A 26,622-nucleotide genomic window follows, 5' to 3' on the forward strand; every position below is an offset into this window, starting at 1 on the left:
TGAGGTATATTTGAACGTAAGGTTTGGGCACCTGAAGAAGGTTAAAAAGTTAGTATTCATGGTTCCGTCGACCGAGAAAGTTTAGTTAAATTTCAGTATGACCGCTTGGGCCAAGTCAACTATTTTGACTTTTCACCCATTCGGTCAACCGAGGCGTTTTCAATGCACAAGGTTTGGTCGCCCGAAGTCCTATAAAGCTTAAGAAATTGGTCATGTTTTTAAGTATGGTTTTCCCCTGTTTGCATAATTTTAATCTATAAGATTGAGAGGATTGGTGCAATTGATGTGTAGAGACCTACGAGTCGAGCTATGGCCTCTTGAGCATTTAGTCCTATCATGCATGTGATACAGTTATTACAAACCATATTATATTACAAACCAAGTGAAATTGAATGCAAATTACAATAACAGAGAGGTCTTCATTCTTTTGCTTCTCAAGATGCCATATATGAAACATGATCTTCAAGGTTCATATGGCTTCCTTGAGTTCCTACCATCAGTGCATGCTAAGAATGAACCTATTCAAGAAGCTTAGTGCACAAGTGAGGAACATTGGTTTTGTCATAATCAAAGCGGGATCAGACTCATAGAGTCAACATTCTCCCCCTTTTTAATGATGACAAAAACAATTTGCAAAAGTGGGCAAAGCCAAACAAACTCCCTTTAAGTATATGTACAAAATTTAAATTTGAAGTATAGGGATATGACATATGGCAATTGGATACCAGCATACACAAATTATGCAATCAATTCTTAGTTGTCAATAAAGCTTAATTCAATTCTAATATTTATTTAGCTTTGCCAATTTTGCATTAGACACTTCTCCCCCTTTCGACATTAGAAAGAAGGGGCTAAGGTAGGAAAATAAACACAAAAAGAATTCAGATATAAGATTTAATTTTGAGAATTTTTGAAATTTTGACAGCATGCTGTTTGAAAATTGAGCGATTCCCAAAACTAAATCAATGACCTGATGAGTTATGAGTATAGCTCATTATCAATACATGCAAGATATTCAATATAGTCCAGAGCAGTGCATGCAATGATTCAAACACATCCAACATTAATGATCAATATGAAGCAAACATTTCAATATATACATTAGGAACATGAATGTAAGTGTTAGAATTGATAAGGGATTTCAGGGTCGTAGTATGTGGTTTCCCCATTTGTTTATGCACTCTATCTATTCTTACAATTTTTTAGCACAAGACATAAATATTTTGAAGCTTCTAAAGCAAAAAAGAAAAAAAGAAAAAAAAAAACTCATCATCTAAGATCAATTCTTGCAGAATGGACTTTAAGAGGAATCCCCCTTTGTAAATAATCAACAAGCATTTGGAGGTAATATTTGCAAAAAAAAATTTGGATAAGCCTGAGGAGATAGAATTTTAAAAATAGAAGCTCCCCCCTTTCAATTTGAGAACCATACTAGGTTTCAAATAGGAGTTTCTGAAGCATACAAGCCACATCAATTTGGATTCAAGTCCAACAAGGTGTTCACAATTTACCAAAACAATCCATACTGAATATAGTCAAGAAGCACATAATGAGATGTTCTAGGAACTCAATCAAATTTTGGACCCAAAAACAACTCAATGAAGCAAGTAAGTCCATAGTGTTTGATTTTTATAAAACATAGGATGTATGCAATTGGAGATGAGTTTTAGAAGAATTTGAGTAGCATTTCGTTTAAAAATATAGCTTTTCCCCATAGAAACTTGCTTTCAAAACCTAGTTATATCATATAATCCTTAAAGATTTTGCATCATCCAAATGCCATTTAAGTCAAGTGCTTTAAAGTACTTAACCAGTAATGAATTCAAAATCATACACAAGTTAAGATATCACTTGTTAATTCGAGCAAAGTGTATAATCATGGAAGCAATTCAAATTCAAGTCAAGTTCTACATGCGCACACATTAACTTTTAGAACAAGATTTGATTATTTTTGGGAAATATCTTACTAAATTTTGGCAAGATGCCGTCTGTACACAAGGAATTTCCCATAAACCCGGTACCAAATAGATTCAAGAAAACAATATATTATTTAGTTTGAGTATGCAAGAACCTATAATTCACTACCAACATGTAATACACATCCACTACATTCGCCATGCAGGAGGCATCAACAATTAGATCGAATATTCAGAGAAATTTAAAAGTGCATGCCATCATGTGATAGATCAAATCAACCACCATAAAAAGAAAGCTATCATCATTAGTATGTGAGTGTGGTGGGTGAAAATGTAATGCAAAAGTAAAATAAAAGCAGTATCAATATTACAGACCCAATGTGTTTATAAGCAAAAAGGAAAAGAGAGAAGTAGTTTGATTATGCGCCTAAATTGCATAATTAGGCATTTAAATTCATGCATTAAGAATTATATTTTTAAATAAATGAATAATTACTCTTAATATTTTAACATTGTGTTCTATTTATAATATTTGGGTTTTATTGAGTAATTTATGAATTTTTGGTATTTTTTATTGCGGAGCAATTATTGGAAGCAAAAATCAACACTACTTCGTATTTTGGGCATAACTTTCTTGTTCGAGCTCCGATCATGACGATTCTAAATTTTGGAAAAGCTGAGAAAGTGTTCTACAACTTTCGTGTTTTGAGCTTTGAGAAATACGGGCTATAGGAAGGTCAAAATCAGGATTCAAAGTGCAGAACCGACCATGTTTAACAAAAGAAAAAAAAAAGAATAAAGGCCTACTTTGATGTGACCACGTGAGTGGGCTTGAAGCCCATGCGAAAGCCATGCGTTGGAGCTCCTTGGGGAAGCCAAGATTTCAACAAAAAAGGGGCTTTTGATGGCTTTTGAAAAGTCAACAAAGGAGCTCTTCAGTTTATTATTTCTTTAGGAGAGTAGGCTAGGAATTAGATAGAATTTTTAGGTCTTTCTTTTTGCTCCTTGGGAGGCCGTGCATAGCAAGGGAGGCCTCTCCTCTTCTCCATTCTCCACGCTTACATGGGTCTCTCTCTCTCTCTCTCTCTCTCTCTCTCTCTCTCTCTCTCTCTCTCTCTCTCTCCTTCTCTCCTTATCTTTTATTTGAATCTTAAACAATTGGCGGATCTATTTTTATTATTAAAAAGTTAGTTTGATTTTCTTGTTATTTAAATATTGTCAATTAGTTTTAGATTGAATCTTTCTTTCTCTTCTACTCCCTTTCTTTAGTTTATTTATTTAATAAAAAGTTGTGGTTGGAATTTTGTTTTGGTTTGAATTATTCAGTTTAGATTGTTTTTCTTAAAGTCTTGCGTTGAATCTTTAATATTTGTTAAGGTCATTATTCAGTTTGTTTTTCTTATTTGGAGTCTTTGTTAGCATTTAAATATTTTCTTTAGGTATTTTTACTATTAAAGCTAGTGTTTTTATTTAGTTATAGATTATTTTTGTATGGGTTTATGTTTAAAGTTAGTATTTTTATTTAATAGAATGATTTCAGGGTTTGTTTCTTTCATTATTTTGGCATTGAATCTGACATTTATTTACTTATTTTTACGCATGAAAAGTTTCTAGTTAGGATTTACGTTGTTTTAAGTTTTATTGCAAAAAACCCAAAAATCTTAGGAACTGAATCTGAACTGTGTTCAGTAAAAATTTCTTTTCTTATTTTCTTTGGGATTACATGAAATTTGGAATTAAACTGCATTCCCTGAGGAGACGATCTGACCCTTTGGCTAATTATTACACGACTAAACTCCTATACTTGGGATAGCTTCCAAGTTGCTTATTTTTAGTGCGAGTCACAGTTGATACTACGTGTCTCCTCTAGATCTCACAATCTACAGGTCCTTCTTCATCATCACTCACATCCATATACTCTTTGCCTTCATCATTCTCATTTAGATCCCTTGCGTGTTCATCAAGAATGTGAAAATTTGCCTTTACGACTGATTCAAATTTTGTAAATTGAGTGTGAAGCTCAGTGTGCCTCGCATAGGATGTGGTAGCTAGCTCCCTTATTTCACTCTGCATAGATGCCTTAAATTCATTAAAGGAGGTAGTGAGACCAGTAATAATAGCCATGATTTCTGCATTTGAGGGCATGTGAGGCTAATCCTGAGGAGCTTCTGGTGGACCACCTATTCTTTCTGGAATGATTGGCAACCACATGTTGCCTGTCAATTCATATCCTATCGATTTCAAGGTGGTAGAGGAGAATAGATCTGAGCTCTTCATCTTTTTAAGCACTGAGTAAGGAGTTCTAGTGACTTTATCTCTTACGATGATCCTATTTAAGATACCCCTGAATGGCAGGATGATTCTTTTCCCAAAAGTTTTGACAAACATCCATTTCATGATTAGTTTTGGCAGATCCAGCTTCTTCCTCGTGAAGAGGAACCACATCATAAAGCAGTCTAGATAAGATACGTGAGCTTTAGATCTTGACTTTGGAAAAATATTGAATGTAATTAAGTGGTGAACAGCCTTTGCTTCAAGTTTTAAGGACCTATAGCTAGGAGTATGATTCTGGTCAACCACATGATTAGTCATTACAAGATTAACAAATCTTTCCATTGTGAACCCCTACTCATTTATCCAAGTGGATACAACATATGGGTAGTCAACCTCTCCTTTCTGAACATCAAAAGTCTCATAAATATATTTATCATCAAATTGAATGTCAGTCTCAAAAACCCTAGAACAGTACCCTTGATCATCTTGTCCAAAATTAGCATAGTATAATCTCATAGGAATGGGACATATCCCTCTAGCCTGATAGCTGATGAAATTATACCAGCCTTGATATTTAAACATTTCGAACACATTATTGAAGTGGTTTTTCATAAACTCAATGTCAAGGATCTTACCCAAGATTGGCTCCTTAAGCCTAAAGGTCCTTTCATATTTGATCCTTTAATCTGTTGAAATGAACCATTTGTTGAGAGCGGTACCGGATTCAATGCATCTTAGGTCTCTAGACATGGTAGGATGATGATTTTTTAAGAGAAATAAAGGTCATAGAAGGAATAGGGAGCACTGGGAGAAGAGGAGCCCTTGGGTTGCTCTGAAAGACACCAAAAAAATGAGACAGTTCCACGCTTATTATATATATATAGACTGTGGGTTCGGTCGCCCGGTAAAGTGTTCGGTTGACCGATCCACATTGAAAGTGGAAGAAACTAAGTTTGTTCGGTTTGTTGAATCTTAGGTCAATTGGCTAAACCTATTGAATTTTCATATTCTTATCGTCGGTTGCCTAAAGACGATAGTTCAACTTGAGTTCGGTTGACCGAATTGATGTGACGTTTCATACCCCATGCTTCGATCGCTCGAGGTTCAACTCCGGTCTTACGAATGACAAGTTTGGCAACTTGAACCTCTTTTAATGAGAATTTATGGGTGCCCGAGGCGGTCAACACAAGTCAACATACCTATTCGGTCAACCGATGAATTTAAGCTGAAATGAGTTTAGCCGACTGAACCCAGTCAACCCTCCCTTTTTGACCTTTACTCAGAAAAGATAAGCCAAGTGATTTAGATGCTTGTCTTATGAATTATTGAGTGCACCAATTTTGACCTTTTGTCATTCAGTTCTCCTAGAGTCATGGTGAGATGAATTTAGGTTTTTCTTTGACTCTCCATACTCGTTTCATTTTCACAGCTTTTCTTTGAAATGGGCAATCAGACTTTATGTGTCCCTTCTTTTTACACAAGATGCATGTGGTCTGAGTATAAGGGTTGGAGGAGGTACTAGTATAATGTTTAGATTTTCTTACAAAGTACCCCATGTATAGGTTCTTCCTCTTTCTATTTTTAATTCCACTTAATACTATACCTTCTTTGTCAAATGTCATCTTTTGTGATCCTAAGAGCTTGTCAAAGTTTTCTTTGCCCCTAGTGAATGTATGGATGATCTTATCTTGATCCTCAATTTTTATTTCCAAATCTTGCGTGTTTAGATCTTTTAAGCCCTTACAAACACCTTATAGTTTTATGAATTTTTTATACATTATGTTTGCTTTACACTCAAGTTATGAAATAAGACAATCCTTTTCATTATCACTACAAATTTGAGATTTCAAGACATCTAGCTCTTTTTCCAATATTTCATTCTTCTTTACTAACATTTTGATTTTCAAATCATTTTCTTTTTCAACAAGAATTTTTTATTCATGTTCTTTCAACGATGCCTCATTCTTGTTTTTCAAGATGGTATAGCATTTAAGTGCTTTAATGAGTGACTTATGAGTTTTAATGTATTCTTGTTTGAGTTCCTCATAAGTTGGCATGCTGTCATCATCAGATTCACTACAATAATCACTACAAGAAGTATCATCACATTTAACATAATCATTGCATGAATCATTTAATGAGGTGGAGGGAGACAAATTTACCTCTTCGTCAATTAAGGCTATAAAACACTGATTATTTCCTCCATTTTCCTTTGAGCTTGACTTGCTTGAAGTGATACCCTTTTCTTGCTTAATTTCACCACACCTTTTTTTGAGTTCCTCCCATATTTCATTAGCACTATGACATGTCATAACTTCATGAACAATGTTAGAATCTAAAGCATACAACAAAGTGTTCATGGCATCAAAATTTATTTGCTTAAATTCCTATCATTATCATTCAACTCATTTTCTAATTTGGGAACTCAATGATATCAATGGTTTTCATAGGCACAACATTTCCCTGAGCAATAACTTTCCAAATCCTCTAATTTAAAGCTTTAACAAATATAGTCATTCTAAATTTCCATGGGATGAAGTTTTCACCGTAAGAAAATAGAGGGTTCATAGATAAGCTTCCCCCACAAGAAGGGGACACAACAACATGAGCCATTATGATCTTTTACAAAGTAACGCTTAAGTCTAAGTAACCTGGCTTTGATACCAATTGTTGACTTTCGTGCAATTCCAAGAGAGGGAGGGGGAATAAGAGATTTAAAAATTCTTCCTAGGTTTATCTAAGCCAGTAGAAATAATGCACAAGCTAGGGGTATTCTAATTACGTATGAAGTTCCAGAGATGATATATCAATCTACTTTCAACATATGCAACACAATTCCAGTATCTCTCAATCAAATACAATTACTTCAACCAGAAATGCAGTATATTCAGCAAAGAGATTGAATCAAGCAAGAAGCAGAATATAAATCAAATAAAACAAAAGTGACACCGAATATGTTATCGAGGTTTGGAAAACGTGCCTACGTCCCTGCCTCTGCTCGCAAGCCCAAGGATTACCACTAATGCTCACTTAACGGATGGAGCGGCATCGGTTACAACTAGGTCAAATTACCAAGGTTGACCTCAACCTTTACACACTCTCTTTATGGGGCGCAGAATTCCCACCTTAGGCCATGCCTGGATTACAATCAAATAAGCTTTTTCGTACAAGTAAAGGTGCTTCTAACACAAGAAGATTTGTACAACAATATGATCCAAATAAGTGCACTCAAAGATGATATGGATTTAATACTCAAGTGAGATCCAATATGTGAACTCTCTAAGATGTGAGAGTGTATTTATATATGAGAGTACAACCTTTGATACAAGATATTATATTCAGCGAATGAATAATCAAAGGAAGTTTAACACAACCCAAATCAAATATCTCAAAGATGTTTTAAATGTAAAGCACAATAGATATTCTAGATTGAAACATGCAAAAACAATATCAAAAATTATGTGCAAGCTTTCAAGTATTGCAATTTGAATGCCAAGACTAGCAAGCCAAAAACAAGATCTTCCCAACTAAATATTTATATGTAAAATATTATGGAAAAGATCAAACAAGCAAGCACTCTCAAAAATAGATTTTCAAAATGTATGAGTATGTGAGAGTATTTTCCAAGAGAATGATTTGATGATGCACACAATAACCACAATCAACTCCCTTTAATCTTGTAATTGATTTGCAAGAGAGGGGAATAAGAAAGATAAACTCTCTATCTCAAAAAGATATTTTCAAGTGAGTGTCAAAGAGAGTATTAAAAATATGTGCTTGGAATGTAAAGTATATAGCAAAAGAGGTGTAAAAATTTGAGAGGAAAATTTTCTAATCACTTCTTCTAATGATCAGCTAATTGAGTCAAATGAGAGGTATATATAAGGTGCTGTTCAATTTTGATTGTTGGGGACCTGTTGAGAATATTAGAAAATGTTTAATTGCAATTTAACATAATTTACCCCTAATTAATGCGGTTAAAAATAAGACAACCCGAGAGTTTCGGTCGCATAGTCCTTAGGGTCGTTCATCTGAATAGACATAGATAGAAAAAATTGTTTTGGGTTCGTGTGCCCGAGGTTAAGTTCAATTGGCTGAAGCCAAGGCGATTTTCCAAATGCTCGTGGTTCGGTCGCCTGGTTCATAGTTTGGTCTACCAAACTTCCCATTTCAATTGGCTGAGGTATGTTTGAATGTAAGGTTTGGGCGCCCGACGAAGGTGAAAAAGTTAGTATTCATGGTTCGGTCGACTGTGAAAGTTTAGTTAAATTTTAGTACGGTCGCCTGAGCCAAGTCAACTATTTTGACTTTTCACCCATTTGGTCGACTGAGGCATTTTCAATGCATAAGGTTTGGTCGCTCGAAGTCCTTTCAAGCTTAAGAAATGGGTCATGTTTTTAAGTTTGGCTTTCCCTTGTTTGTATAATTATAATCTATAAGATTGAGGGGATTTGTGCAATTGATGTGTAGGGACCTAAGGGTCGATCTATGGCCTCTTGAGCATTTAGTCCTATTATGCATGTGATGTAGTTATTATAGACCATATTATATTACAGGCCAAGTGAAATTGAATGCAAATTACAATAACAGAGAGGTCTTCATTCTTTTGCTTCTCTAGATGCCATATATGAAACATGATATTGAAGGTTTATAGGGCTTCCTTGAGTTCCTACCATCAGTGCATGCTAAGAATGAACCTATTCAAGATGCTTGGTGCACATGTGAGAAACATTGGTTTTTTCATAATCAAAATGGGATCACACTCATAGAGTCAACATGAACTCTTTACACAACTCTTCGTTTCATGGCCCAAAGATGACTTAATTTTAGGACTTAGTATCATTTTGATGATAACAAATCCAGGTTACTTAACATGTCTATGCAAGTTTGAGTTTCAATACTTAAGTGATATTATGGTTTCAAGTGGATATACTTGAAGAGTTTGAATAGATAATCACACTTAAGGCTATGAGACATGATAAACATGAAAGTTCAAGTCATGTGAGACATGAACCTCGTTGAAGCAGTGCACAAAGCTCACAACACATATTGGAAGTTTTACAATATGAAGACTTAAGTACTTAGATAGAATAGTCATATGAAAGTCTAATGTAAGTACTTCAAAACTTAATATTGATTGATTGAAGCTCTTAGGATAAGTCACTGGACTTAGATACCTGATTTTATTCATGAAAAATGATTTCTCAAAGTCCAAATTAAGTTTTCCAATATATGAATTAAGTTTAGAACCAAAAACATTGAAAAACAAGTTTTACTGAAAGGATAGTGACTGATGTTAAGTCATCAGGCGACTGTGGTGCTTCTGTGTTTAAAAATATATAAACAGAATATGCACAAGCGACTGACCTATCAGGCACAGTTGACTGACCCTATTCTGACTTTTAGAATATGCTAATTTTAAAAGAGCATAGGCGACTTACCCCTCGAGGACATGCAACTGATACTTATGTTTAAACGTTTGACAACGCTGATCTTGTTTCCAAATCTTGCATGATTGGTTTCCAAATTGAGAGAAAATTCAAAGGAAAGTTTTTGAAATTCTAGCGCACTATTTAAATGTATTATTCTCGCATATTAGGGTAAGAGAATAAATGAACAACACACAAAAACAATGAAAATTCTTTTGGTTATACTCTTTTGAAAAGTTACAGTTTTCTTACTGAGTTTTCTCAGAAAACTGATATAATATTTTGAATCTTACACATTTGAATCAGTTATGGTGATATACTTTCAAGCTTCAACTTTCATATTGTTTATTTGAAGTATTATTTTTGGATCTAAAGTGTACCAATCTGCTCATTTGAGGAGCTTTTCATTGTACAAGCAATTCTTTGCTGTTTGTTGTATTGTTTGATGGTTCAGGTATTGAATCATTGCCTAACAAGAGGGGATTCTCGTTAGAGAGGTGAACTCCACCTTTTACGGAGAGAGGTTGTAACTTCACCTAGTAATGAAGTTGGTAAAAGAAATCCTCAGAGCGGGTTGCTTGGGGTAAGGACGTAGGCTGCGACTGAACCTTGTAAAAACAACAGTGTTCAGCTTCTTCTTCGTTACTCTTTTTACTTTCTACAAGATATAATATGTGTGCTTGAATATATTTTCATTATCATCTTGCTAATTATTGAATAGTGCTGAATATTGAATCTTGGTAAATACTTAAGATTGTGTTGACTATTTAACAACTTGTTGAAAAAAAGAACCTTGCTGAATATTTTGAACTAGTTAAACATATTCTATTTGAGATCAAATATATATCAGTTGTATGATTAAAGCATTGATTTGAACATTCAAAAAAACTTACAACTTTGAGTTTGAAAGTAATCTGAGGATTAACATTTTATTAAACTTATTTTCTGAATAAAGTGTATGTGCTGAAGTTAAGCACGTATTTTACAAAATTTGATTTGAAATAAAATATTGTAAGTTACTAAAAATTAGATCTTAACATTGATCATGTCATTGATGCATAAATTGAATAATTGAGTTTATTTTTGAATACATTGTTGATTATAGTTAAAATTTGTGTCCTAAATAAAGGGCCTAATTGAGTGTGTTAATCATTTAGTACAAATTGTAAATTCGGATTGTGTTTTGATCCTCACATACATATTTAAGACTCCTTCCTTGCATAGCTTGTATAGCTAAATAGAAATCTTAGTTGAATTGTAAGATAACATAGTTAAGGGTTGAAGTATTTAAAATTCCTTGAATAAATTTTAAAATAACCCAATTCTCCCCCCCTCTTGGGAATACATCATAATTTTAATTGGTATCAGAGAGTAGGTTGTAGTATATGCTAACAAGTAGCTACATAAATATCCCTATGGCAAAGTTAGGAGTATCCCCTTTTGGCGAAGGCCAATCCTCATTTAAACCTGCCTTTATCTATGGTGAAAATTAAACCTTCTAGAAACAACGAATGAGAATATTTTTGCTAACCATGGATGATAAGGTATGAAAAGTAGTAACATAGTGACTTGATTCCCACTAAAACTATAGATGACAAAGAAGTCCCTAAAGAAGAAAAGGAATTAACTGATGTAGAAATGAAACACATATAAATTAACTCTAATGCAATGAATGCACTATATTGTGCCTTAGATGCATAAGAATTCAATAGAGTTATGGATTGTAAATCAACCAAGGAAATTTGTGACAAGTTAGAGGTTACCTATGAGGGAACCATAGATGTTAGAGATAATAGGATTGACATGCTCACCAATGAGTATGAGGCCTTTACGATGAACCTAGAAGAATCCATGACTAGTATGTACACTAGGTTCACCCATATAATTAACTCCCTTAATGCACTAGGTAAAAGCTATTCTACCTATGAGATGATTAGGAAAGTTCTGAGAGGACTTCTTACTATTTGGGAACCTAAGGCCACTACCATAACTAAAGGAAGAAATCTAAAAATCACTTCTTTAGATGATTTAATAGGTTCGCTTCTCACTCATGAGATGGTGATCAATGGAAGAGCTACTGAGGGTAATAAACAAAAGAAAACAATAGTGCTAAAAGCTTCAAAGGGTAGTTCTAGTGAGGAAGATGATGATGAGGGAGATGACGAAGCCTTGTTCATTAGATGCTTAGGTAAATTCTTTAATAAGAACAAGAGAATTGCTAGAAAATTTAGAGGATCAAAAACCGATAAGGGTGAGACATATAAGATAGAAACAAAGAATGAACCTTCTACCTGTTATAATTGTAAGAAAGTAGGACATATAAAACCCGATTGTCCATAGCTCAAGAAAGATGCCAAGAAGAAGAAAAAGAGAGCAATGAAAGAAACTTGGGATGACTCAAGTCAAGTGACTCAAATAGTGAATCAAGTGATCATGAGATGGTTAAACTGTGCTTCATAGCAAGAGACAATAAGGTAAGTTCCTATTCAACCTAATCGTATGAAATTGGTGATGAATCTTGTAATGAATAATGTGAAAGTATGCCTTCATATAGGGAAATCCAATCCGAATTATTCTCATTACATAATAGATTCATAAAAGTGTCCAAGAGGAATATAGCTTTAAGACAACAAAATGAAATACTTGTGAACCAACTAGAATCTTCTAGATTAACTAAAAAATAAAAAGACTCAGCTATTGATGAACTCATGGGTAAAGTTAATTAGATATCTCAAGAATTAGTTCAGTTACAAGTAAATGGTGAAAGTGCAAAAGACTTAGAAATTTATAGTCTTAAAAGTAAAATTGAGGACCAAACTAAAATCATACACAAATTTACTAGAGGAAAAGAGAACTTTGAAAAATTGGTTGGAGTTCAATGAATGTCCTTGGACAAAGAAGGAATAGGTTTTAATGGAATTAAGAACACTAAGAAAAAGAAACTCTACATGGGGTACTTTGTAAAAGCCTCCAAAAATTATGCTGATAAATCGTCAATCAATACATATGAAAACACTATGTATTTCTAATGTAAGGAAAAGGGGCACATAAAATTTGAATGTCCATACGAAAGAAAGAATGCTAAAATTAAGATAGTATGGAGAGCAAAAACTGAAAATACATCAAATTCAAAAAGACCTAAGAAGGTATGGGTACCAAAAATAACACCTTGAATCTCTTCTTGTAGGTATGCTTTAGGTCCACAACAACAAAAGATAAATGGTACTTGGATAGTGGGTGCTCGAGGCATATGATCGGAGATAAGTCCAAGTTCACCTCATTAACATTAAAGGATGGTGGTGGATATCTCACCTTTTGAGACAATACTAAAGGAAAAATTATTGGCATTAATAAAGTCAATAAGAAACCCTCCTTAGAGATTGATGATGTTTTGTTAGTTGAAGGGTTAAAACATAATCTTCTTAGCATTAGCCAACTAAGTTATAAAGGCTTTCAAGTAACCGTCAAACAAGAAAAATGCACAGTCAAAGACAGTAAACTGCATAAAACACTGTTTATTGCTGATCGAGTTGATAATGTATATTGCATTAATTTTAGAAGCCTGATATCTCAAGAAGTTCAATGCTTTACAGTCATGAATGAGATCAGTTGGTTGTGGCATAGAAGATTAAGACATACTAGTATGGATTTGTTGTCCAAATTAGCAAAGAAAAACTTAGTAAGGGGCTTACCTAACACTAAGTTTGCTAAAGACAAGTGCGTGATGCTTGTCAACTTTGAAAGCAAACCAAGACAAGATTTAAAAAGAAAAAACATATCTCTGATGGTAGACCACTAGAACTTATTCATCTAGATCTATTTGGTCCCACCAAAACTCAAAGCGTAGGAGGAAAGCAATATGCATTTGCTATTGTTGATGACTACTCCAGATTTACTTAGGTAATATTCTTATCCTCCAAATATGAAGCATGTAAGATGTTGATCAACTTATGCAAGAAGATTCAAAATGAAAAGTGTTGACCTATTGAGTTTGTCTCCGGTTTTGATTATGACAATCCACAATATCTCATCTGTGTGCTAAGTGTATGAACATGTTTACTTTTCTAAACATGGATGACAGATGAGAAATGGAAGTCGAGAAGCACTTAAATGAGCACATCATTCAGGGCAATCCATGATATTGCAAAGGAGCAAAATATGAAGTTCTTTTGTTTTTCTTTCAAGTTATATTGTAATCGTAATAAGTTTTTTATGGTTTGTAATAATATGCATATCATGCATAATTGGTATTTATGCTCAAGACCATAGATTGACCTTAAGGGTCAACGGAGGTCAGATTTTTGGGGTTAACTCTCAAGAGACCATAGACTGACCAATAAGACTCTAAAACCTTTGCACAAAATGCTATAGCTTATTCACACATGGTTGAATAAGTTCAAGGATAAAAAATAGGGTTTTGGGCGACCGAACCCAGAGAGTTAAAAATGGTTCGAGTGACCAAATAGGCAAAGGGTAAATAGTTGACCATTGTCAGGGCAATCAAACCTAATTTGAATTGAATGTCCACGTTCGACCAAAGATAAGGACAGTCACTTTTTACCTTCCCCGGGCGCTCGAACTCTAAGTTCAAAATAGTCTCGGGTGACCGAAGTGTGAAGTTCAGCATACCAAACTGACCACTTGATGATCAAACCTTGAACATTTGGGAAAATCTCCTTGGCTTAGCCACCCAAACTTTTCCTCGAGCACCTGAACTTGAAAAAGTTACTTTTCTTTATGTCTATTCGGGCGACTGTCCCTGAGGTCAGGGCAACCAAAACTCTCGGGTTGCCTTATTTTTACCGTGGTTAATTAAGGTTATTTTGGATTAAAATTTAATTTAATAATTTCAAAATACCCAATAGGTCCCCAATGGTCAAAATTTGAGGGATATCTATATATACCCCCTCATTTGCCTTGATTAGCAAAAGTAATTAGGAAAAATTCTCTCAAATCTTTTACACCTCTTTTTCTATATACTTAATATTCCAAGCACCTTGTGTTAGAAGAACCTTTCATTGTATGCAAAAAATTTATATTGATCTGTTGTATTCCAGGCGTGGCCTAAGGGGGTTTTGATCTAACCCGTAAGGATCGGTTGTAATTCAGGCGTGCCCTGAGGTGGGTTTTCTTTGCCCCGTAAGGAGAGTTTGTAAAGGTTAAGGTTAGCCCCGATAATTTGACATGGTATTGTAAAAGGTGCCACTCCACCTATTAAGTGAACAATAGTGGTAATCCTCGGGCTTGCGAGTTGAGGCGGGGACGTAGGCAGTATTGGCCGAACCCCGATAACATATCATGTTGACTTTTTGAGTCTGATCCCTGTTTTGATACTGATAAAACACCAGTTTCTTATGTGTATTTTTAAGTGCTTAAACAGGTTTACAATTCTACACACACATAAGGAAACGGCGATGGAAGCTTGCAGGACTTGAAGCCTACATCCATATGGTTATTTTTCTGGTTATACCTTGGAATGCTCTTAAATGCCAAACCAGAAAAACATTGCTTCCTTGAACTTTATATTAAAGTTTCCTTTTTAGCAAGCATTGCCCCCCAGGACTTATCGAAAATCGTAAGGGGATATATATATATATATATATATATATATACACACATACATATTTCAATTGCAAGAAATGAACTTTCATAAAATATACCTTTTTTTTTTGCTTGTATGCTTTCTGTTTCATGACTTGTGCTATCCTATCTTAAAACTTTTATGCCATGAAATTGCCTTAAGGGTGTTGCATTTCATAACTAGTTCATTAATTGTTCATAAAATACATATGAACTAGTTAGACTGCTTTTATACTCAAACCTACATTTGTTATCATATGTCGTGCGTGTTGAACTCAAATCTTTCATAGGTCTTATGATATGTTTAAATTTCCATGGTTTGTGGATAATCCTGGTCTGATCTTATTTTTATGTGCCTTTTAATCTATTAAATGACTAGTTATTGTTTAATGAAAAATAAATGCCAAAAACAAAAAGAGAGAGTATTTTTCAAAAAAAAAAAAAAGCTGAGTTCTCTTTGCTAAGTATGTTTTAAATACTTAAAATATTTTATACTTAACTTAACTCTTTTTGCTGATGCCAAAAGGGGGAGAATGTTTTTGAGCAAAATGATAATGACCGAAAAGGAAAATCTTTAGGGGCAAATATCTGAGCATGCGCTTTAACAAAAAATTAAATGCATAATTTTATTTGTTACGTCTTCTTCCATGAATATGATTTTAGGGGCAAATATCTGGACTTAAATGCACAACTTTAATATGCTTGGTCAACCGAACCTGAACCTACATAGACTTTCAGTTGACCAAACCTTCCAGGGTCAACAGTTGACTATTTGGTCGACCACTTTTAAAATGACATTACACCGCATGGTCGACTGAATTGGCACGTGGTTAATTCCCAACACTCTGATCGACCAAACTCTTAGTTGAAAAATGACCTAGTCGACCGAACTTCAAAATTTGGTCAACCGAACACACCTTGATCGACCAAACCTCGGAGGGTTCAAAATCACCTTGATATGGTCCTCTAGAACCTCAGTTCAAAAATGCCACGGTCGATCAAACTTGTCAATATGGTTGACTGAATCTTTAAAATGGTTGACCAAAACTCTCGAGTTGGAATTTTTTAAAAGCGCTAAAACATCATTAACTTGTAATTAAACTTTTCCAAAATACTGAGTGTCCCCAACGGTCATCATTTTTGGAAAATCTATAAATACCCCCTCATAACTATAGATTAGCAACTTTGATTAACTCCAAATTCTAAACCCTTTGTTAATCAAAGTTCCCCCAAACCAACTTTTATTGATAAAATCATTTCTTTGGGGCATATTTTTTTATCAAATCTCCTTCCACTCTCTTTCCGTTTATTTATTTCAAAATATATTTTGAAGTAGAGCGTATTTATTTTGGGCATTTATTTTATATTCATTTATATTTACTTCATTTGCATCTTCCTTTATTGAAATCATTTTTTGAGAGTAGCCTTGAGATTTCTTTCGGTTAATTTTCTTGATAAACATTTTTGGAAGAAATCCTTTATTGCACAAATATTTTTCTTGAGCTTAAATTTCAAATTATCCAAATATTTTTATTAGAAAAATTTTTGTTGGAGAACATAATAATAATTTTGATATTTTCATATATTTTATTTGTATATTAATTATTTTGATAAGCACCCTTACTCTACTGAGCATATTTCATATCATTAGAGAGTGCATTTGTTAGAGCTTAAACGTACACATCTTTGCTTGTATTTTCATAAGCATGTTATATGTACAAAAGTGATTTTTTATTGTATTAGTTGGGTTCATTCCGGAATTGAACTGGGGAGTCTCAGCCTTGTAAGTGAGACTAGTTAGGTTTAACCCAAAATTGAACTAGGAAGTCTCAGCCAAGTGAGCGGTTTAGCCTGGAAATTGAACTGGGGTTTTTCCTCGCCCGTAAGGAGAGGATGTAAACAACTTCTACTCTATCCGTTTATATGAGAAGGTTTAGTGGAATCCTTGGGGGGTATGACCAAAGCGGGGACGTAGGCTTGTTTGGCCGAACCTCAATAACAAATCTATGTGTCACTCTCTCTCTATCTTATTTAAATTCTTACACTTTAATTTCATCATGTGTATGAATGTTTATTTGATGTCATAATTATTTGCATACACACATTTGATTTAAATAAGATATACTGCACACATGTATGTCTTTATTTATCATTTTATTATTTTACATACACGCGTGTATCAAAATGGGATATGATTTGTGGTGAATCGGTGAAATGCTTAATTTAGTCAAAATGTTTTAAAAGCCAATTCACCTCCCTCTTAGGATCACCCCAATTCCAAAAATTGGTATCAGAGCCCACTTGCAATAAGCTTAATTGCTATTTGCATAAAGATTGTAATGGCTTATATTTTAATGTATCCCTATTTTGAGGGGTCAAGTCTTTGCAAATCCTCCCATGGTTTTATTGCGTAGATTTTACTGTTTGAATATTGAAAATGATTTTTTTAAAACCAAATGATTGGAGGATTTGGAAAGTATTTGGTAAAGGAGATCATATTTGTTAGCTTTATTGTAATCCCAGTAGGGGGGTGAATTGGTATTTTAAAATTTTCTCCCGTAGGTCTTATATCCAGCAACGGTATTACTCAACCCTAGGGCCAGTCTAGTACAGATATAAAATAAATCAATAGATTTAGTCAAAATTAAATTTCACAAGTAAATTACTCAAGCATGCACAATAAAGCAAGTAGGACACCAGATGTGTTATTGAGGTTAGGCAAATGTGCTTACGTCCTTGCCTTGGCTCACAAGTACAAGGATTCCACTAAGGCTAACATCACAGGTGAAGCAGCACCAAAATACAACCAGGCCAAATTAACATAGGGCTGACCTCAACCTTTACAACCAATCCTTCTGAGTTGGATTAACGCCTCCTCAGGCCACGCCTGGAATAAAACAAGTAATCAATACAAATTTCATGTACAAAATATGTGCTTCTTCAATAAGCAGATTTGTACCAGTATAATCAGCACACTACAATATGATAGGATATGATAAGCTCAATGTAGTTTAAATGTCTACTCTCAAAATAATGCAAGTATAGCAATCAGAATATGAGAGTGTATGTGTTAGGATCTTTGTGTCTAGATAATAATATCAATCACAAAGTGCAGTAACAAAGATCTTAAGCACATATGCAAATATCTCAAAAATATTTTTCTCAAGATCAGCCACAAGAGATATTTGAAATTGGTTTGTAAAAATCATTTCACAAACAAACACAATACAAACTTTTGAGTAATGCAATGATAATGCAAAACTCACAAGCTCTAGAGAGTTTTCCCAAGGAAGACTTATTAACAAAGTCTCAAAGAAAAACTCAAATCTTACTTTCAAATAAAATCAATCTCAATCAAACACAATCAATGAGGGTAAGCTTTATAATATAATCTCTAAAACACTCTTACTAAACTATTTTTGCAAGAAGGATGAGTAAGAATGGAAGTGGTTATCTTGAATGTGAAAAATAGGGTTTTGGAATTTTAGAGGGAATATTACTAATGATGTTTTCTAATCCAGTACTAATCAAAGAAAAAGAGGGGGTATATATAGACACCCCAAAAAATATAACTGTTCGAGACCCATTCGGTATTTTTGAGAAAGTTTAAGTAGGGTTTATAACAAATAACCACGTTTTATCCTTGATAAAAATCGAGCAATCTGAGAGTTTCGGTCGACTGGGACATTTTTGAGCTGAGGTTTTGGTGGACCACATTTGAGGTGATTTTGAGCCCTCTAAGGTTCGGTCCACTAGGCCAAGTTTGGTTGACCAAATTCAGAGGTTCAGTCGACCACGTTATATTAGAACTAGAGGTTTGGTTGACCAGAACGTTGGGAATTAGCCACGTGCCAATTCGTTGGACCATACAAAGTAAAATTATTGACTTCGATATGGTTCGGTTGATTGAATCTTTTATACTGTATATGTTTGGTCGACCGAGGCTTAAGTTCCTCAGTTAATAGTGCTTCGGTCGACCAACACATTATAACTAGGTTGGTTCGGTCGACCAAGGTCCATTCAATGTTTATTTTAGGTCCCAATTTTGAGGGACTTGTTATGAGGTGCCTAGGGACCTTAAGTCACTTTATGGTCTTTGAACTTATCTGTCCTATTATGCATGAAATGCATTAATTATTACAGACCATCAATATTACAGACCCAAAATAAAGTAAAATAAAAATTACAACAATAAACACTTTGGGGCTTCATTTTCTTTCAAGTTCATGTGCATCATATGATACTTCCAATTGATCTTGCACATAAACTCATCAAGCATTAAATACCAAAGTATTTGTCATGATCAAAATGAGACATGGCCTATAAGGTCAACAATATCCCCATTTTTTATGATGACAAATACACCATGCAAAAGTGAGTACTACCAAGAAGGGCACCCTCTGACAATAAGCATAATGAGAATTTTAGAAGATTTTAAAAGTTTAAACATTTTCCCCAAAGTACCCAATTTACCCGATTTTTCCTAACTCCTCCGTTTGGCAGCAACAAAAGGCCATGATAAATTTTAAGCATATAGGCAAGGCATTGAGTAAGAATCATTTAAATACAAGATATGGTTTGGGAAGACTTTTAGAAAATTTGGCAGCATGCCATTTGAAAATTGAGTATTTTTCCCAAAAATATCTGTATAGAAATGACCTAATTGAATTCAAATTTTCAATTATCCACAACAATCAACTCAAACAGTCAAATATGATCAAGATAATAAACATAAGTACGACTTGTTAATTCAGGTGTAATCCCAATAGGGGGGGGGGGGAATTAAGTATTTTAAAAAAACTTTAAGTTTGTTTTACCACTTAATCCAAATTTAAATATTTAACAAATTAATTGTAGGGACTTGAAATTAATTCAAATTATTATCTCAATAAATTCTATTTTACCCAATTAATTATCACATGTGTATAATAAAAATCAACGTACAACCATGCAAAAGCTGATAATGAAATGCAAGCGGAAATTAAAAAGATAAGGGAAGAGAGAAGGCAAACACGAATTTACGAAGTTTAGCCAACCTGACCTACATCCTCGCCTTGAACAACTCACTTAAGGATTCCACTAAATCCCTGCTCCTTTAACCGGGATGAAGCTTTCCTTACAATCCACTTCTTACAAGAGGCACAACTTCTTCCTTACCTAGTTCACAACTCGAACCGTGATTACAATATAAAATTTCAAATCTACAAAAACCCAATATTGCTTCTAACAAAGCTAGTGAGTACAATGAAAATCGTAACACATATTCATATGATAAGACTTGAAGCTCAGTATGTATGTAACGATGTAATCATTATATAAATGAGAGGCTTCACAAAATATCCTTTTGATCAAATTTCCCAAAAAAATCATATAAGTAGATGCTTTGTAAAACTTAGGGTTTTAGTTCAACTTACTAGAAACAAGAATACAGAATGTGATCTCATTCAAAAAATTGTCTTGAATATTATGAAGATCTAAGTTCTTGTTATCAAATACTTCGTAAGATCAAACCTTTGAATAAATGTATGACTTTGAGTATTTCAAAGATTTAACAAACAATATTTTCAAATATTTTTTGCACCAATAAGATAGATCTCTTTGAATAAAAATATAACTTTGAATATCACCATAAATCAAACTTTAGAATACTATTCCCAAAATATTTTTCAAATAAATAACTATGGGAAAATAAGTTTCTTGCTCCCAAAAAGATTTTTTACTAAATGAATAATGAAGAAGATGATCAATTAATAAAAATTGAAAGCTCAATAAAATAATTTCCAAACCTCAAGATGAAACCTAGATTTAGTAGAGGTTGCGCATGTATTTGCTCAGATCTTGAATATGTGAATGCCCTAGTAAATGTGTGTTCTTTGCAGTATAGGCAATGATTCTTAGCAAAAGTATTCAAAAATATCAAGAGACATACAAGAATGTTCAAAGATCCTCAATCATATGCAAAAAGTGTGGCACTAGGGTTTAGAGGTTAATTATATAAGTGATCTCGACCCTAGGTTAAGTCTTGATCGTTGGATCAACTTGATTACTGAAATGACTCATATGTTCTCTCACTAAAAACCACATTTTTAAAGTTTCTGCAATTTTAGATGACTGAGCTCTCGGGGTTCAGACAATTGAAATTCCTTAAAGCACTGAAAGTCATGGTCTCGATACATGGTTAGACAACCGAACTGAAGGTTCAGACGTCTGAAGATGTTCTTCCTGTTCTGTGTTTCAAAATTAATTCTCCAGATGAATGAACTAATTCTTCAGTCTTCTGAGGAAATTATTCAGACGTCTAAAGTAAAACTTCAGTCATCTGACGTTGCATCTTCAGACTTTTGAGGTTAATCCTCAGTCATTTAGGTAGTCCAACTTCTATTTTTTATTTTGTTTTCAAATACCATTTTTTCTTTCTTGCTTTGTTTCTTAGTAAAGCATTTTATGGGGTTTTAAAATAGAGTCTCTAAGTAAATGAATAACCCCTAAAAGATTTTCATGAGATGCATGATCCCTAAGGTCAGTCTACGGTATATTTTCAGCGTCGAATTAAATCATATGAAATATGTAGATACATTCAGTTCTAAATACCCATTCCCATGACAATCTTGAACTTGATGCTTGCATTTTCATTCTTCTACTCTTTTAGTTTCATGGATTGTGTGAAGTTGTATATCCTTTGATCCTCATGGCATCCATAACTTTCTAACCTTCTGTGCATGCTCAGTAATGTTCTTGCTCACATTATCAATGCACAGATCATTGTCTTATCCTTAGATCTAAGAACTAATGTCCATACTTTATTTCTCTCAAACTAGTTTAATTCTTCTTGCATGGACATCACCAAAGATTCATCCTCAATTGTTTCACTCACATTCCTAGGTTCTTCTTGAGATAGAAAAGCAAAATGACTAATCATATTCCTAAGTGAGGATCGTGTGTCTACTCCACATAATGGTTCACCTATTATTTGATCAATGGGGTGACTCTTTATGTACTTCCATTCTCTAGGTAGTTCATTAACCTCATTTTCAATTTGATTAGTTTTAGCAGATGGTTCCTTAATTTCATTTCTCTTTTCTAAACCATTTTCAATAGACAGTTTTTCAAATTCCTTATTTATCTCAATTTCATCTTCATCAGTCCTTTTAGAGAAGGGATTTGACTCATCGAATACTACATGAATGGATTCTATAACGGTTAATGTTCGTTTATTATATACTCTATACTTTTTGCTATCTAAGGCATACCTTAGAAAGATACCTTCATCTGATTTCACATCAAGCTTTCCTAAATGTTCATTATCTCTAAGAACAAAACATTTACAACCAAAGATATGAAAATATGTTATGTTTGGTCTACGACCATTCCATACTTTATAAGGAGTCTTATTTAGAGATGGTCTAATAAAAACTCTATTTAGAATATAGCAGGTGCTATGTACTCCCTCAGGGCAGAAGTACTTAGGTAGTTTATGCTCATTAAGCATAGTTCTTGCAATTTCTTGTATGAACATGTTCTTTCTTTCATGTACACCATTCTATTGTGGTGTTCCAGGAGCCAAAAAATTATGAGCTATTCCTAATGAATTGTAGTAGTCTTCCATGCCTTGATTTTTAAATTCTCTACCCATCATTTCGGATTTTAGTAACAGTATAACCTTTTTCATTTTGTATTTTCTTACATAGTTTAATGAATTGTTCACACGCTCCATCTTTGTGACCTAAAAATAGTACCCATGTATATCTTGAATAATCATCAACTATGGCCAATGCGTATGATTTTCCTCCTATACTCTGAGTTGGGTTTGGACCAAATAAATCTAAGTGTAGCATTTGAGGTGGTCTAGTAGTAGAGATTACTTTCTTCTTCTAAAAGCTAGTTCTTGCTTGTTTTTTGAGTTGACATGCATCATAGATTTTATCTTTCATGAATTTAGTCTTAGGCAATCCCTTAACTAATTCTCCCTTAACAAGTGTAGATATAAAGTCCATGTTTGTGTGTCCTAGTCTTCTATGCCAAATCCAACTCATCTCATTTATAGCAGAAAAACAAGTAACATGTTGGGAAGCAAGATTGTCAAGGCTAGTGGTGTAGACATTGTCATGACGATTAGTAGTAAACAATATTTTGTTTTTAGATTTGTTCTCTACAGTGCATTTGTCATGTTCAAATAAGACTTTATAACCTTTATCACATAGTTGACTTATACTCAATAAGTTATGTTCCAATCCATCAACTAATAACACGTTATCAATGACAAGTGAAGGTTCCTTACCATCCTTACCAACTCCAATGATTTTACCTTTAGAGTTATCCCAAAATGTAACGAATCCTTCACCTTTGGATATGATAGATGCGAGTTTAGCTTTATATCCTATCATATGTCGCGAGCATCCGCTATCCATATACCACTTGTCCTTCGAGGAGGACAATCTCAAGCAAATCTACATAACATAATCAGATAACTGCTTTTGGTACCCATATTTTCTTGGGTCCATGGGGGTTAGTACTAGTTTCTCCTTTGACTTTTCAAATTTCTTAGTTTTGACAACTTTATTTTTGAAAGGACAATCAAATTTTATGTGACCCAACCTCTTACATTTAAAAGATGTAATATTTCTATGATGGTGTTTAGTTGGAACATACAATTTTGACTCTTTTACAAAATATCCCATGTAAAGATATCTTTATTTAGGATTCTCCTTACCATTAAAACCAGGATCTTTCTTCTCTAGGGAATTTTTTTGAGCTCCTAGGAGTTTTTCAAAATTATTTTGATCTTCTGTAAATTTACAAATAATCTTAGATTTATCTTTCAAATTCTTTTCTAACTCCTCAATTTTTAAATCCTAGTCTTTCATAAGAGATGCATGAGATTCATTTTGACTTTCAACTAATTTCAAAAATTCTTTCAATTTTAATTTCAAGCTAGAATTTTTCTTATTCATTTTCTTAATCATTTTAAGGGTATACAGATATTCCTGATGCAATTCATCATAAGGAAGCATGCTATTTTCATTTTTTGAATCACTTGAATAGTAAAATAAAGCAGAACAAAAAGATTGTACCTCGTGGTCATTGTGAGCCATCAGACATAGATTTGCAATCTCATCATCACTTGATTCAGATTCTGAACTACTAGTACTATGAGTGTCCCATCCCACCTTTAGAGCCTTCTTCTTCTTCTTCTTCTTCTTCTTAGATACTTTCTTTAGTTGTGGACAATCTGGCTTGATATATCCAAGTTCTCTATAGTTATAACACATGAGGGGACCATCCTTTTACTTCCCTTGACTCGCCCTTTTCTGTTTTTGAACCCTTGAATTTTCTAGTGTATTTCTTATTCTTTCTCATGAACTCTCCAAATTTCTTAGTGACAAGTGCAATGTTTTCATTTGATTCTGAATCACTTCCCTCACTGGAGTAGTGAGATGATGCCTTAAGTGCTATAGCTTTCTTTGCTTTAGTCTGCTCATTTTTCCTCTCATTTATTGCAAGCTCATATATAGGTGATAAGCGATACAATTAGTTCATCAACAAACATCTCCTTCAAATTTCTCCGTTCTACTATTATAATAACTTTAGCTTCCCAAACTGGAGGTAGTCCCCTAAGTATTTTCTTGATCAACTCATAAGTAGGGTAAGATTTACCAAAAGCATTTAAAGAATTCGTGATGTATGTGAATCTAGTGGACATGGATTGAATAGATTCATTAGCAGTCATTTTAAATGCCTTATATTCACTTGTGAGCATGTCCATCCTACTATCTTTTACTTCCGTAGTACCTTCATATATGACTTCTAATTTTTCCCAAATATCTTTAGCAGTGTTACAGGCAATAACCCTATTAAATTCATTTACATCTAGTGCATAGAATAACAAATTCATTGCAATAGCATTTATTTGCACAGATTTCCAATCTTCCTCCATGTATATTCATCTTCAGTCTTAAGAACATTTACCTCATCAACTACTTTCATAGGGACATGGTTTCCCTTGGAAACAATTTTCCACACTTTCCAATCCATATTTAAGGAGATATATACTCATTCTTCTTTTCCAGTAGGTGTAATTTACACCACAGAAAATTGGTGGTCTAGTGAACGAATGTTCCTCACCGAATGGAGTTACATTGATGTGTTCCATGTGGTCTTTTTTCCTATTGAATAGTTAAGTCTATGTAAACCCGCTTTAATACCAAATGTTAATTCAGGTGTAATCCCAAAAGTGGGGGGGGGGGGATTGGGTATTTTAAAAAAAACTTCAAGTTTGTTTTATCACTTAAACCTTATTTCAATATTTAACAAATTAATTGGAGGGGCTTGAAATTAATTCAAATTATTATCTCAATAATTTCTATTTTACCCAATTAATTATCAAGTGTGTATAATATAAACCAATATACAACCATGCAAAAGCTGATAATGAAATGCAGGCAGAAATTAGAAAGATAAGGGAAAAGAGATGGCAAACACGATTTTACGAGGTTCAGCCAACCTGGCCAGTGCCCTCGCCTTGAGGAACCCACTCAAGGACTCCACTAAATCCCTACTCCTTTAATTGAGGCAGAGCTTCCCTTACAATCCGCTGCTTACAAGAGGCACAACTTCCTGCTCACCCGGTTCACAACCTGAACCGTGATTACAATATAAAATTTCAAAACTTCAAAAACTCAATGTTGCTTCAAACAAAGGAAGTGAGTACAATGGAAATCTTAACACGTATTCATATAATAAGACTTGAAGCTCAGTATGTATGTAAAGATGTAATCGTTATATAAATGATATGCTTCACAAAATTTCTCGTTAATCAAATCTCCCAAAATAATTATATAAGTAGGTTCTTTGGAGAACTTAGGGTTTTAATTCAACTTACTAGAAGCAAGAATACATAATGTGAACTTATTTAAAAATTTGTCTTGAATATTATGAAGATCTAAGTTCTTGCTATCAAATACTTCGTAAGATCAAACCTTTGAATAAATGTATGACTTTGAGTATTTCAAAGATTTAACAAACAATATTTTTCAAATACTTTTTGCACCAAAAAGATAGATATCTTTGAATAAAAATATAACTTTAAATATCACAATGAATCAAACTTTAGAATACTATTCCCAAAATATTTTTCAAATAAATAACTATGGGAAAATAAGTTTCTTGCTCCCAAAAAGATTTTTTACTAAACGAATAATGAAGAAGATAATCGATTGATAAAAATTGAAAGTCAATAAAATAATTTCCAAACCTCAAGATCAAACCTAGATTTAGCAGAGGTTGCGCATGTATTTGCTCAGATCTTGAATATGTGAATGCCCAAGTAAATGTGTGTTCTTTGTAGTGCAGGCAATGATTCTTAGCAATAGTATTCAAAAATCTCAAGAGACGTGCAAGAATGTTCAAAACTCCTAAATAATATG

Source organism: Malania oleifera, chromosome 11 (assembly GCF_029873635.1).
Source record: "Malania oleifera isolate guangnan ecotype guangnan chromosome 11, ASM2987363v1, whole genome shotgun sequence".
NCBI classification, from domain to species: Eukaryota; Viridiplantae; Streptophyta; class Magnoliopsida; order Santalales; family Ximeniaceae; genus Malania; species Malania oleifera.